Raw genomic sequence first — 15,374 nt, 5'->3', positions numbered from 1 at the left:
CACCAGCTATGATCTATTGCATGATTTATTGCATTGCATATACGCAATGCTTCATGCAGTATGCATGATACCAAATAAGGTATGCAATGAAAATAGGTTTTACCTAAACATTTAATTAGCATGTTGATGTGAGGGCTGGAGGGTGGAGGAACCAGGGAAGGCAGCAAAATTTATTAGACGATTAAAGTTTACCTTTAAAGAAAGTACCAAAAGAATATCAGCATATCATCTATTTATTATAACAGACTATAGGAACATACGTATACAGTAAAGAAGAAGACAGAGGAACATTATTCCTTGTGTTAATTTGGATCTGTTAGGGCAGCTTAAAAAAAAAAATGTCTCACTTGCCCACTGTTAGTAGAAAAAAAGGTTCACCCACTGAAGAGCTTTGGAAGTTTAATGTTCAATTTTTGGGTGCCGTGATCTTCAGGAATGCAGATTCAAAAGCCACATTCCTATCACCAGATGTCCTGGTGTCAGATGGTCCATCAATCTAGAAGTGAGATCGAGTAGATGCAGGAGTATCCTGAAGATGGTGAGATGTCTGCTCTTTAGTTCCTGGGTCTGCATAATCTGAGCTCAAGGATTATGGGGAGCTTGGATTCCTGTTTGGATTTAATTGGTCTGCATTCTCTGATCTTGAGGATTATGAAGAGCATATACTGCTCCTGTTGGAGTTCCTGGTTCTGCATTCTCCGATCTCAAGGATTATGAAGAGGTCGGACTCGTGTTGGGAGTTCCTGGGTCTGCATTCTCAGAGCTTGAAGATTATGAAGAATTTAGACTCCTCTTGTTGAAGTTCATAGGTCTGCATTCTCAGGAGCTTGAAGACTATGTAGAAGTTGGACTCCTACTGTTAAAAGTTCCTTGATCTGCATTTTTAGAGTTTGAAGATTATGAAGAGCGTGGACTCCTCCTGTTTGAGTTCATGGGTCTGCAATCCCTGATCTTGAGAATTTTGAAGAGCTCTGACTCCTATTGAAGTTCCTCGGTCTGCATTCTCCGATCTCAATTACGAAGAGCTCGGACTCCTCCTGTTGGTATTTCATTAGTCTGCATTCTTTGATCTCGAGGATTATGAAGAGCTTGAACTCTTCCTGTTGGAAGTTCCTGGGTTTGCATTCTCAGAACTCGAAGATTATGAAGAAATCAGACTCCTTCTGTTGGGAGTTCCTGCGTCTGCATTTTCTGATCTCGAGGATTATGAAGAACTCGGACTCCTCCTGTTGGGAGTTCCTGGGTCTGCATTCTCAGAACTCGAAAATTATGAAGAGCTCGAACTCTTCTTGTTGGGAGTTCCTGGGTCTGCATTCTCTGATCTTAAGGATTATGAAGAGCTCAGACTGCTCCTGCTCCTGAGTCCTCACAGGTCTTCATGATTCTATTGGGGTGTGGTAACAACACAATGAGGGGTGGTGAAAAGAACAGTTGGCGGTGGGCCTGGACTAGTGGTGGATCGCTGGTCTTCACTCCCAAAAGGAGGCAGCAGGTAATATGAAATGACATAGGATTCAGATAGGTGAAAGGGACATTGGAAGGCTTTAATGGTTGGGGCAGAGGTTAGAGGTTCTGATGGGCACCTGATGTAAGGGGGGACTATGATGAAGAACTTGACATAAAGTGGGATTTTGATGGGAACCCTGGTGTAAGGAGAGATTATGATAGAAATCCTGTTGTAATGGGGGGGGACTCTGATGGGGACCCTGATGTAAGGTCGACTCTGATGAGGAACTTGATGTAAGGGGGGGACCTTGATAAAATAGGGGACTGTGAGGGGAACTCTGATGTAAAGAGAGGACTCTGATGAGGATCCTTATGTAAGGAGGTACTTTGATGGAGATTTTTTTGTAAAATAAAAGGGGCATTGGAAGGGTTTATTGGTTGGGACTGAGGTTGGGGGCTCAGATGGGCACCCTGATGTATGGGGGGACTCTGATGGAGAACTTAATGCAAGAGGGGGGACTCTGAAGGGAACCCTGATGTAGGAGGAACTCTGATATAAGGGAGATTCGGATGAAGAATGTGATGTAAGGGGGGAGTTTGACGTTTGATGGGGATCCTGATTTAAAGGGGGACTCTGATGGAGAACTTGATGCAAGAGGGGACTCTAAAGGGGACACTGATGTAAGGGGGACTATGATTGGGACCCTGATGGAAAACTTGATGTAAGGGGGGACTTTGATAGGGATCCTGATGCAAAGGCAGACTCTGATGGGAACCCTGATGCAAGTAGGAGACCCTGATGCAAGGTGACACTATGAGGACCCTGATGGAGACCCTGATGTAAGGGGACACTATGACGAGGACCCTAATGGAGACCCTGATGTAAGGGAGGACTATGATGAGGACCCTGATGGAAAATTTGACATAAGGGGGACCTTGATGGGGATGCTGATGTAAAGGGGACTCCCATAAGAACCCTGATGTACAAGGAGGTTCTGATGGGGACCCTCATATAATGTGGTACTCTGATGGGTATTTTATAAAATGTATAATATGGCCCTTGTACTAAAGTTTGGAGACCTCTGGACTAAATGACTAATCCTCTTAAATGCCACCATACTTTGGTGAAGAGCATCATCAGGTGTGTGTTCTTTGATGCCTAATTAGATTTCCTCTCCGTGTAAAACCTTTCCCGCACTCTGGGCATGAAAAAGAACCTTCGTCTTTGTGTTTTTCCTGATGTTTAAGTAGGCTTGTTTTCCGGGTAAAACATTTCCCGCACTCGGAGCATGAAAAAGGACGCTCCCCAGTGTGACTTCTCTCGTGTGTAATCAGGTTTGTTTTCACATTGAAACGTTTCCCACAATAGGAACAGGAATAAGGACTTTCACCTGTGTGAATTCTCTGGTGTGTGAGAAGGTCTGTTTTCCGCGAGAAACATTTCCCGCACTCTGAACACGAATAAGGACGCTCACCCGTGTGAATTCTCTGGTGTATACGAAGTTCTGCTTTCCGAAGGAAACATTTCCCACACTCTGAGCATGAGTATGGCCGCTCACCTGTGTGGATTTTCTCATGAATAACAAGTTTTCCTTTCTCGTAGAAACTTTTTCCACAAAACGAACACGAATGAGGACGAGCGCATGTGTGTTGCGCGAAAAGTTCACAAGATTTTCCGCACTCTGAATGTGACACAGTCACATTGGTGTGAGATTTAAGATGGACTAGCAGTTCAGATCTAATTTTAAATGTTTTCCCACACGCCAGACATGAAAACAAGCCCTCGCCACTTTGAACTCCTTTATGGCTCAAAGAAGAACCTTTGGCATTGGATGGACCTTTTGATTTATCTGAAGTCGAATTATGTGGATTATCAGAAGATTCATCTGAAGGATCCTGGAGATAGCGTCCGTCTGTTGGGAAACAAATTTTAAATAAAAGTAAAAAAAGCTTGTTTCAGGCAGAAAGCATTATTATTTGTCAAGCGGTCAGCAGTTCTACAAAGCTCTGCAATGCAAATGTGTGCATTAATGACACTAAAATAGAAAAAAGCAATTTAGATAACGTGTACAATGCAACTAAAGAACACAAAGCAACGGTGTCTGTGCAACTATTATATGGATATGGTGAGGAACGGAGATGGACCTTTTATATGGTGTACAGTATCTCCTCCTCATTTGTTGGGAACATGAGGTTACATTGAGGAATGGAGATGGACCTTTCATATGGTGTACAGTATCTCCTCCTCATTTGCTGGGAACATGACGTTATATTGAGGAATGGAGATGGACCTTTCATATGATGTACAGTATCTCCTCATTTGTTGGGAACATGACGTTATATTGAGGAATGGAGATGGACCTTTCATATGGTGTACAGTATTTCCTCCTCATATGTTGGGAACATGACGTTATATTGAGGAATGGAGATGGACCTTTCATATGGTGTACAGTATTTCCTCCTCATATGTTGGGAACATGACGTTATATTGAGGAATGGAGATGGACCTTTCATATGATGTACAGTATCTCCTCATTTGTTGGGAACATGACGTTATATTGAGGAATGGAGATGGACCTTTCATATGGTGTACAGTATCTCCTCCTCATTTGTTGGGAACATGACGTTATATTGAGGAATGGAGATGGACCTTTCATATGGTGTACAGTATTTCCTCCTCATATGTTGGGAACATGACGTTATATTGAGGAATGGAGATGGACCTTTCATATGGTGTACAGTATCTACCCTTTATTTGTTGGGAACATGACATTATATTGAGCAACGGAAATGGCCCTTTGATGTGGTGTAGTGATCGACCGATATAGTTTTTTTAACGCCGATACCGGATATCGGTATTGGCCGATATTTTCAGACATTAACAAAAAAATATTTTTTTTTTTTTAACAGGTACTCTTGCGGAGGGATCGGGGGGGTCTAAAAAAAAAACCAAACCCCTCTTCTGCACTTAAAAGCATTCAAAATGCCACGTTTGGCTGTTTTGAATACTGTTATTTTTTTGAATTTGGCGCCGAGTACCCGAAAGTGATGTCATGACATCACTTCCGGGTTTTTTACATGGAGACCCGATCAGAGCCGAATGCGGCTTTGATCGGGTCTTCTCTTCAGCAGCCGTGGAGGTAGGATGCCCGGGTCTCCCGGTGGGACAGGAGACCCGGGCAAGCCGCGGGAGAGGGGGCGGACGTCCCCTCCTGCTCCTTGTAATGACAGCTGAGCGGCTTCTCAGCCGCATCGGCTGTCATTACAAGACAGCCGACCGTCGGCTATGGACGCCGGTACCGGGGTGATGCCTCTAGTTGCAGGCATTACTCCGGTACAGCACTTTCCCGAAAGATTGGCAATATCGGTAACCTCAGGGGCCGATTCTGATATATCGGGGAAAGTGCATGTTGGGAACATGACGTTATATTGTGGAATGGAGATGGACCTCTCATATGGTGTACAGTATTTCCTCATTTGTTCGGAACATGACAATATATTGAGGAACTGAGATGGACCTTTCATATGGTGTACAGTATCTCCTCCTCCTCCTTTGTTGGGAACAATGACAATATATTGAGGAATAGAGATGGACCATCCATATGGTGTAGGTATCTCCTGTTAAGAGTATAAGCTCTTAGAAGCAGGGAACAAACAAAGTAGCCCCTGCCCCCATCTATAACTGGCCTTCACAGCAAACAGCACATGGAAGGGCAACGCATGTGAAACAAAAACAACAAATTCCCAGCTCAATTCACCAACCAGAAGCACGGCCCTCCTATTCCTCTTGTATTGATAATGTAAAGCACTGCACAAACTGTTGGCGCTATAGCAACACTGTATAATATTAATATTAAAACAGAGAACTGATTAAAACTGAGAACGTCCGATTGGACGAAACATGTAAAAGCGGAGTCTGAGAGCTGACGTTATGCAGCTGCATGGTTCCAGTTTGGCAACGGCTTTCTCTGCGTTAGTTCTCTCAGGTTTTACTCTTACATTTTTTTTATTTTGATTAACTGCTTTATCTTACAAGAAACCAACATCTATACATACTACACCAGGGATCCCCAAACTACAGCCCTCCAGCTGTTGTGGAACTACACATCCCATGAGGCATTGTAAAACCCTGACATTCACAGACATGACTAGGCATGATGGGAATTGTAGTTCCTGAACAACTGGAGGGCCGTAGTTTGAAGACCGCTGTACTACACCATTATGGGGTTCTTTCTGCTACTGCTTTCTGCTGCTGGCAAAGGCAAGTGATTCTTGGGAGTAGATACATATATGCCTGTGAAGGATTCATGTCTGTAAATTATGTTGTGATTGCTGTACCTGATACATGAAGGTTTTATCTAAAATTCATTCATTAGAATGTTGATGAGGACAGGAGAAAGGGAACCAGGGAAGGCTAAGTTTAGGCTGAGACAATTTTCTCACATTTATCGTATGGTGACTTTTTCGGATGAAATTGGCAGTGATCCACCATTTATAATCCATTCTCCTCTTAACAGATTAGGAGAAGGTCTGTAGATTCTATTCTGTACACTGTATACTCTCTGGGGTAAACTGAAAGTGTGAAAGTTTAACCCTACTTACCCGTGCCTATGACATCTAGATCAGATTCCTCCTCTTTAATTGTCACGGTAGTCACCTCATCATCCATCTCATCCGCCTCTTCTTCTTCCTCTTTAATCTTGACTTTCATGGTAACAATTTCTTCATCCTAAACCAACAAAAGGAAAGAAAACAACATCTCGAAATGAGTTTTAATAACCAAAAAAAACACACCGCAGAATATAATCTCCTAAAGTTTGGAGTGACTCTTGAGTTCTAGACCCTCATCACCACCTACCGGATCATGGTCAGGGATGGTGTCATCTTCCTGGGTGGAATCCAGAGAAGGGGAACATCTCTCTGGTGGGTTTCTGTTACTGGATCCATCTGTAGGAAACACACACACTGACTGAATACATTGTTTCTATGTGTTTATAAGATGATGGGGGATCTAGGTGGACCCTGCTATCTCCTTTACAATAAAGTCTTCTCTTACCCGGTGTTGCGAGGGGCAGCTGTTTCTCCGTCATGGTGCCCTTGGAGAGATCCTTGGGTCCTTCCAAATATGCCTTCAGAGAGACCGTCACATCCTGACACACACACACAATGATATAGTCACCATCCAGACACATCCCTTGTCTGTTACTAGATAATGTCCCAGAATTCCCAGTACCACTCACCTCTCCTGTCAGCAGCTCAATGATCTTTTTGGTGACATCAAGAACTTTCTTAGCATTGTTTTTCTTTGCTGTCAGGCATCGAGATGGAAACACTGTGATGGGTGGGGTCCTGTGAAGATCGCTGTTGGGTCTTAATGGTTTACCAGATGTTTTCTTCACTACTGTATGATCCTGAATGGAGAGAAGCAGAACAAATTACTACAAACACTTCCAGTGTTTCCCTCCTGCCTCAAAGACAAGGTGGGGGCTTGACGCTAAACGTAAATCCTCTCCAAAAAAAAAATGAAGTCCTTAGGGTAACCAAATGGCATGGCCAACACATCCACTTCATAGAACTTTGTGAAAGTGTGCACGGACCACCAGGTGGCCGCCTTGCAAGCCTGCGTCACTGACGCATGATGACGGAAGGCCCAGAAGGCACTGAGCGCCCGAGTAGAGTGTGCCTTAAAAGGGAAAGGAGGAACCTGACCGTTGATGGAATAGGCCTGTATCACCGTCTGTCTGATCCATCTGGGAATGGTCGCAGAGGAAGCGGATAACCCTTTCCGAGGCCCATTCGTAAGCACAAATAGTGAGTCTGGCTTCTTAAAAGACTCCGTAGCTGCCAGGTACACCCTAATTACCCAGATCACATTCAAGGCGTGCAAAGCAATTTCCTTCCGATGTCTTGGCCTGGGACACAGGAAACACAACATAATGTCTTCATTCAAATTAAAATCAGAGACATCCTGAGGAAGAAACGACAGACAGGGGCGAAGAACTACCTCATCACTGTGAACGACAGGGTAACGCCCGCCAATTTCGACATCCTTCACTCAGAGGTGAAAGCCACCAAAAAGGCCACCTTCTGGGACAGTGTAAGAAGGGGAATCCCTGGAAGATTCTCAAAAGGAGGCTTCTGGAGGGCTGGGAGCCCCAAATTAAGGTCCCAAGTAGGCAACAGAGACTTCACTGGAGGGGGTCAAGTGCCTAACTCCCTAAAGAAAAGTACGCACCAAGGAGTATGTGGCCAAGGGCTGTTGAAAGAAGACCTCTAAGGCCGACACCTGACCCTTGATAGTACTCAAAGCCAGTTTCTGCTCAACCCCCCGTTGAATGAAGGTCAAGATCCGAGCCACAGAAAAAAGAGCGAGGATGAACCCCAAGAGACTCACACCATGCAATGTATGTCTTCCATGTGCGATGGTAGATCTTCCTAGAAGTAGATTTCCTAGCTTTTACCAGTGTTGGAATCACCGACTCAGACAAACCTCTACCCATCAGCACCTGGCATTCAACAGCCAAGCCTTCAAAGCCAGCGACTGTAAAGCAGGATGGAAGATTGGTCTTTGGGATAGCAGATCCTCTCTGAGAGGATGCTTCAAAGGAACGTCAGCGACCAGCTTCACCAGATTCGCGTACCAAGCCCGGCTAGGTCAGTCCGGGGCCACTAAGATGACTGGAATCCCTTCTGCCTTGATCCTGCATAGAAGTCTTGGCAGAATCTTGAGAGGAGGGAAGGCGTAAATCATATGATATTGACCCCACGTGGCCACCAGTGCATCCGTGGCATCAGCCAGAGGATCCCATGATTGAGCCGCAAACCTCTGCACCTTTCTGTTAAGCCAGGACACCAACAGATCCACCTTGGGGATGCCCCACCGGAGTCACAACTGATGAAAAACCTCCGGATGATGTGACCACTCCCCTTGGTCCACGCCTGCCGACTCAGGTAATCCGCCTGCCAATATTCCACCCAGGAAATGTGTACGGCGGAGAGGGCTAGAATGAACCGTTCTGCCCATCTTAGAATGTCAGCTACCTCCAGAGCTGCCAGGACACTTCTTGTGCCCCCCTGGTGATCGACATAAGCCACGGCCGTGGCATTTCCCGAATTGAATGCACACTGGACATCCCTGAAGAAGATCCGTCCAATGTTCCAGGCATAGTCTGGTCGGATTACCAAGATATTGATCGATATGGCCTACAGGGACAACCAGACCGATGAGGGGGGTGCCTAAGGGGAAGGAGGGGAACCCAGGGGTCCGACTGTCCCATGGAGGGGCCCACGTCCACCCCAAAACCCTCCAGGGGGAAGAGAGGGGACAGTCACTTACCATATCAGGAACCAAGCAGGCACCGCTCCAGACAGAACCTCCTCTCCATCGAAATGGAGGAGTGTGAAGGATATGACAGTGGGCAGTTTGTGTAGGAGAAAATTTTTTAGGGCCCGATAGTGCTACCTCTCCAGTCGGGTCTGTATTATATTAGTGGAGATAAAGGTGATGTCATGTGACCTCCCAGAATCCTCCTCACCTCTCCAGTTAGCAGGGAGATGATCTCCAGGGTGAGGTCCAATATCTTCCCAGCCATGTGATTCCAGTCCTTCTCCATCCTCATTGATGTGGTCATGTTATCTATACAGTACTCTTCTCTCTGTGGACGAATAATAAATGACAATCGTTTGGACTGTATCAGGATGAATAACGTCTGCACTGCTTCTTCTACAATATTACAGGACTCTATGTGAAGGGGATCATTCTAATATCCCAACATGACAGTCAATGTCCAAATTCTGCAGAGATTTGAAGATTTTTTTTACTATGAACTACATGCCCCGAGTCAGTCAAAGATCATTACACTGATCAGTTTATAGCTAATACAATGCCACACATCTAATGACTTTAAAGCCCCTTTCCAGGAATATTCTGTATCTGGTCTATGAACCAGAATAAACCAGAGGCTCTGGATAGACAGTTGGATAAATGGTTCTAGATTTAGGATGTATCCGGTCTATAAAACAGAGGCTCTGGATGGACAGTTGGATAAATGGCTCTAGATTTAGGATGTATCCGGTCTATAAACCAGAGGCTCTGGATGGACAGTTGGATAAATGGTTCTATATTTAGGATGTATCCGGTCTATAAACCAGAGACTCTGGAGTAAAATTTGGATAAATGATTCTATATTTAGGATGTATATGGACTATAAACCAGGATAGATAGTTGGATAAATGGTTTTAGGCACAATGTATAATACTCGGTGTATATCAGCATCTGTTGGAGATAAAAGACGTCACAGTGATTATGGAGGAAGAGGACGGACAAGACGGGGGGTACTGGGTGTAAATATAAAATAATATCTTATTACCTCGTTTTCTGCCAGTTCCAGTAATGTCTCCTCTCTTATTTCCTTCGAACGCGTCTTGCAACCAGAACTTCCTGTTGGTACCTGACATCATTTCCTGGCTGCACCTAACAACACTTCCTGTGCATGCGTTCCAGCCATAGTAGAGGACATCACCACCTTGTGGGGAACATCATAACTGCAGCTTATGTTTTTCATTGTTTGACCTCCGCTTCGTTACACTTCTTCCATTAGGTCACATACATTATTAAACATACACATGAATAAAAACATACAATAAACAAATATTTGGTAAAGTTCTAAAACGGGGCTTGACAAATTTGCTTTGAATCTAGGATCCAGCCAAAAAAGTTAGGAGCCAGGGAGCGTGGATTGTAAGCGCCTGGGACAAGGCAAGTAGTTTGAACCCCCCCCCCAATCCCTCTAACTTACAGCAGAGTGGCCAGCCAATAACCCAAAACATAACACTGTTACATCAGGGTTATAGGCTGGCTGCAAAAAAGAGGTGGGGGGGGTAAGAGGAAGAGAGGAGGGGTGAGAGAGAGAGAGAGGAGGGGTGAGAGAGAGAGAGAGGAGGGGTGAGAGAGAGAGGAGGGGTGAGAGAGAGGGAGGAGGGTTTAGAGAGAGAGGAGGGTAGGAGTGAGGGGAAGAGAAAGGGGGGGGAGGGAAGATGGAGGGGAAGTGTCAGAGAGGGGGGGGGGGGGTAAGAGTGAGGAGGTGGCAGAAAAGGGGTAAGCAAAAGTGAGAGGGGGGTAAGAAAGAGGGGGGTAAGAGAAAAGGGGTGAGGGGAAGTACAGGAGGATAGAGGGGTGAAAGGGGTCAGAGGTCAGTGTCACCAGCGGCCAAACTGCCAGCGAACCCCCAACACAAACCTCATCATGGGCACCCCCCATGCACCTGGGCATCGCTCAGGTGTGCCCATTCAATAGGACGGCCCTGCCCACACCCCAGTCTCTGTTAACAGAAATTAGCAGAAGCAGGGCTACAATCACCTCCAGTAGAGATCAGCATGAAGTATCCCCGCTCTGTAATACTTTTGTAGCCTCCATGCAGCACATGCTCTCCGGCTTAAGAACTTACCCACGTGAAACTTCCAGCCAATGGCGACCCGTGCTGTCCAGCAAAGGAACCCGCTGGACAGGAGACTCGGGTGAGCCGTGGAAGGCGGCGGGGGGAAGACGTCCTCTCCAGCTCCTTGGAATGACAGCCGAGCGGCTTCTTAGCCGCATCAGTTGTCATTACAAGACAGCCAACCGTTGGCTATGGACACCAGTACCAGGGTGATGCCTCTAGCTGCAGGCATCACCCCGGTACATGCACTTTCCGAAATATCGGCAAGATCGGTAAATCAAAAGCCGATTCCGATATATCGGAGAAAGTCCATATCGGCCCTCGAATATTTGACTGTCGATAATCGGTCAATCCCTAGTAGAAATACAGCTGTTCTGTGAAGCCTTCAGAGAGGTTTGTTAAAAAAATCTTAGTGAACCAACAGCATCGTGAAGGCCAAGGAACACACCAGACAGGTCAGAGATGGGGATTGGTGGCTGTGTCCTCAATCTCCTTTCTCTGTCTCAGAGGGGAAACATCATAGTTTCTGTTTGGACCCCTGATATTTCACCAAAGACCCCCAACAGCGTTCTTAAAAAATTGTAAAAAATTAATTTAAAAAAATATGGCAAAAAAAAAAAATAGTGGAAAAAATAAAATAACAAAAATAGAAAAATACGGACACCAGTGGTGGAATTACCAGGGTCACAAAGGTCGACACTTGCGACCATGCACCAGCATTCCGCCACCGCGCTCCGAGGGAAGTGCCCTGGCCGGAGGTCCCTTCATGGTTTCTTGCGCCAGGGCCCTGAAGGTTCTAGTTACGCCTCTGGGTGACCCACTGTATGTAAGAACATAGCCACAGTCTCTTGCCCGCAGCCAAGGTGGACTATGGACTATGGGCTCTGGAATTGGTTGTGTGCAAAGAGCAGTACACATAACCGCAACTAACGTGTACTGCTCAATATCAAAACAAACAGAAATGAGGGGGAAAAGTAGTGGTTACTTAGGTTGTGGAGGATAATAACAAGGAGGCAGAAAAAAAAAAAAAAAAAAAAACACACAGTAAAAGAAGATTTAATAAAAAATAGATTATAGGGCCAGTAAACAGTTGCCAACTGCAGTACGTAAATATACGTTGCGTTTTGCAAGTGGTTTACCGGAGTTATGCTTAAAGCTATCAGCCACAACCTCTATTTTGCGATTGGCTTTCTAATGAAATCAGTCCAAGCGGGTAATTGCCACTGGATCCCTTTTGCTCCCCCCCCCCCCTCCCGCCACTCACTGGTGTTTCTCGGGCTCACCGTTTTTACCGGCACACTCCAGAAATGATCAGATGGTTCGCACGGCTGGTCATAGAGATTACCAGAGACCAGATCATCTCTGATCACCTCTATGGTCTTGGAGGACCGGAGTGACGTCATGATGTCACTTTCGGTCAAGAACTGAAGTAAACCATTTTTTTTTTTTTAAAGCAAAAGTTTGCTTTTTTTTGGATCTTTTGCTTTTAAAAAAGGTGTAGGAGAGATTTGCGGTCTTTTTGACCCCAGATCTTTCCGTAAAGAGTGCTTGTCATCTCTTACTTCTAACACAAGGGATGTTTACATTCCTTGTAATAGGAATAAACGTGATTAAAAAAAAATAAAAAAAGGGAAAAAAAGTGTAAAGATAAAATATTAATAATAATAATTATTATTAATCATTTTAAAAAAAAATTATTTGAAAGCGTCCCATTCCTCTGTTTGCACACATATGTAAACGGTGTTCGCACCACACATGTGAGGTACACCGCGAACGTTAGAGTGAGAGCAATAATTCTAGCACTAGACCTCCTCTGTAACTCCAAACTGGTACTTGACAATTTTTTTAAAGTGTCACCTATGGAGATTTTTAAGTATCGTAGGTTGTCGCCATTTCATGACTGTGCGCATTTTTAAAGCGTGACATGTTATGTATTTATTTACTCAAAAAGAGAAATTCCCCTATGGGTGGGACTTTATAGGCACTTGATTATAACATATACACAAATTAAGTTTCAAAATATTTATTAGAAAATGTATTACAAAAAGTTAAAAAATTGGCAAGCTGTGTAATACATCACATTTAACAGATGGATAGTGACCACATGGCCCCAGGGTGAATACCCGACGCGTTTCAGAGTGTCAGTAAATACTCCTTCCTCAGGGGTGCCCTTGGAGAGTGGTATAATCCACTGTGGTGATTTCAAACAGATAGCCTGCCCAAATATTAAAAACATGTAATCAGCGTGCTTCAGCCGAACATCAGGGGTGCCGTTTGGAAATAGCAAGAGCGATTCTGAAGTTGAACAAAGTCCTAGATATACAAGTTTTTCAGTATTGCGTGCTGACCAGCCACAATGTGGGCTGGGTGGGGACAGCCGGAACCCAGGAAAATAGCAGTCCTACTATGTATCCAGCTTTCGCAACAATATAGGTCTTTCAGCTTCCTGTGTTTCCGGCAAATGAGCTATATTAATATTTGGGCAGGCTATTTGTTTGAAATCACCACAGTGGATTATACCACTCTCCAAGGGCACCCCTGAGGAAGGAGTATTTACTGACACTCCAAAACGCGTCGGATATTCACCCTGGGGCCATGTGGTCACTATCCATCTGTTAAATGTGATGTATTACACAGCTTGCCAATTTTTTAACTTTTTGTAATAAATTTTCTAATAAATATTTTGAAACTTAATTTGTGTATATGTTATAATCAATTGCCTATAAAGTCCCACCCATAGGGGAATTTCTCTTTTTGCTATATATTTGGGATGTGGCACTTTTGGGAACATTCAACATGAACATAATTTGCATATTTGTGTATTTATTTACTCGGTGTAATATTATCTTTTATACTTTACCAAATATCAGGTTACATATTGTGTTTTTTGCATTAAAATTCATTAAAGTGTATTTTTTCCAATAGAATTGGGTTTGAAAAACCGCTGGGCAAATACTGTTACATAAAATGTTGCAATGATCGCCATTTTATTATCTGGGGTCTCTGCAAAAAAAAAAAAAAATATATAATAATATTTATATAGATATATATATATATATATATATATATATATATATTTGGGGGTTCTAAGTAATTAAAAAAATACTGATTTATACTTGTACAGTAAACAAAAAGTGGCAGAACAGGCCTGATCAGAAGGTGGTTGGATGATTTTTACCTGCCTCCCGCATAGACAAATGACGGCGCAGCGGGGCGGCTCTTGTTCTGGGACAACATCATATGACGACGCCCAGTATCACCACGGGGGGGCGCGGCGATCGTGGACATGCTGCGTCCCTGGAACCTGCCCTGACCCCAATCTTGGGGCACTTTACCCATGTGATCAACTGTGTCCAATCGCAGTCCATCACAAGTAGCAAGGAGATGCTGTTTATCGGCTCTCCTCACCTCATGCTGAGAGGAGAGCTAATCAGTGGCATCTTTTTATAGGGAATACTTTTATAGGTAATCAGAGCACTGATTACAATGCAGCTCCAACATTGCCCATCAGTGATGCCACTCTATGCCCAGAAGTGATGTCAATCAATGCTCATCAGTGCCGTCCATCCGTGCCGCCTATCATTGCCCATAAGTGCCACTTATCAGTGTTGCATATTAGTGCCTCCTTATCAGTGCCCTTTAGTACTGCCTTAGTGCCCATCAGTGCCAGCTCATTATTGCCTATCAGTGCAGCCTATCAGTGCTGCATATAAGTGCCTCAACAGTGCTCCTCAGTGCCGCCTCATCGGTGGTGCATATTAGTGCTTCCATATCAGTGCCACCTCATTAGTGCAGCCTATAAGTACCCATTAATGCCACCTCATCAGTGCTGCATATAAGTGCCTCAACAGTGCCCCTTAGTGCCACCTCAAAGCTGCATATTAGTGCCTCCTCATCAGTGTCCTTCAGTGCAGCCTCATCAGTGCCCTTTAGTGCAGCCTCATCAGTGCCCTTTAGTGCAGCCTCATCGGTGCCCTTCAGTGCAGCCTCATCAGTGCCTACTCATCAGTACCTTTCAGTGCAGCCTCATCAGTGCCTACTCATCAGTGCCCTTCAGTGCAGCCTCATCAGTGCCCTGCAGTGCAGCCTCATCAGTGCCCTGCAGTGCAGCCTCATCAGTGCCTACTCATTAGTACCCTTCAGTGCAGCCTCATCAGTGCCCTTCAGCCTCATCGGAGCTGATCAGTGAAGGGGAAAAATTACTTACTTATTTAGCAAAATAATAAACCCAGGTGGTAATTAAATACCACTAAAAGAAAGCACTATTTTTGGGAAGACAATGATACAGATATGGGTACAGTGTAGCATGACCGAGTAATAGTCATTGAAAGTGTGGCAGCGTGGAAAGCGGAGAATTGGCCTGGGCAGGAAGAGGGTGAAAGTATCTGGCATTGAAGCGGGTAAAGTAAAAGGATATCATTTAGTGTCACTTTAAGACAAACCGCATGGCTGATTTCCCCCCACCCCATCCATAGACTCTACGAGAAGAGA

The 15,374-nt window shown here is 44.7% G+C and overlaps 2 protein-coding genes and 1 pseudogene across 3 annotated transcripts in view; all 3 read right to left on the bottom strand.

Moving 5' to 3' along the window:
- The window catches only part of LOC309564402 (uncharacterized protein), an 880,901-nt gene that overhangs the window by 622,994 nt on the left and 242,533 nt on the right, over window positions 1-15,374 (bottom strand).
- The window catches only part of LOC309563410 (uncharacterized protein), a gene marked incomplete at its 3' end in the record, with an annotated part of 173,873 nt that overhangs the window by 37,289 nt on the left and 121,210 nt on the right, over window positions 1-15,374 (bottom strand). The window lies entirely within an intron of this gene.
- LOC309562969 lies at window positions 2,538-9,903 on the bottom strand (annotated as a pseudogene). Its single transcript, XR_014226220.1, has 7 exons — window positions 9,816-9,903; window positions 8,982-9,101; window positions 6,687-6,857; window positions 6,503-6,596; window positions 6,305-6,393; window positions 6,049-6,175; window positions 2,538-3,359 (listed from the first exon to the last, which is right to left on the bottom strand). The product of XR_014226220.1 is annotated as an uncharacterized misc_RNA (transcript).

The sequence above is a fragment of the Pelophylax lessonae genome (genome assembly GCF_965119305.1).
Source record: "Pelophylax lessonae genome assembly, chromosome: 9".
NCBI classification, from domain to species: Eukaryota; Metazoa; Chordata; class Amphibia; order Anura; family Ranidae; genus Pelophylax; species Pelophylax lessonae.
This window is presented reverse-complemented; position numbering and strand designations above follow the sequence as displayed.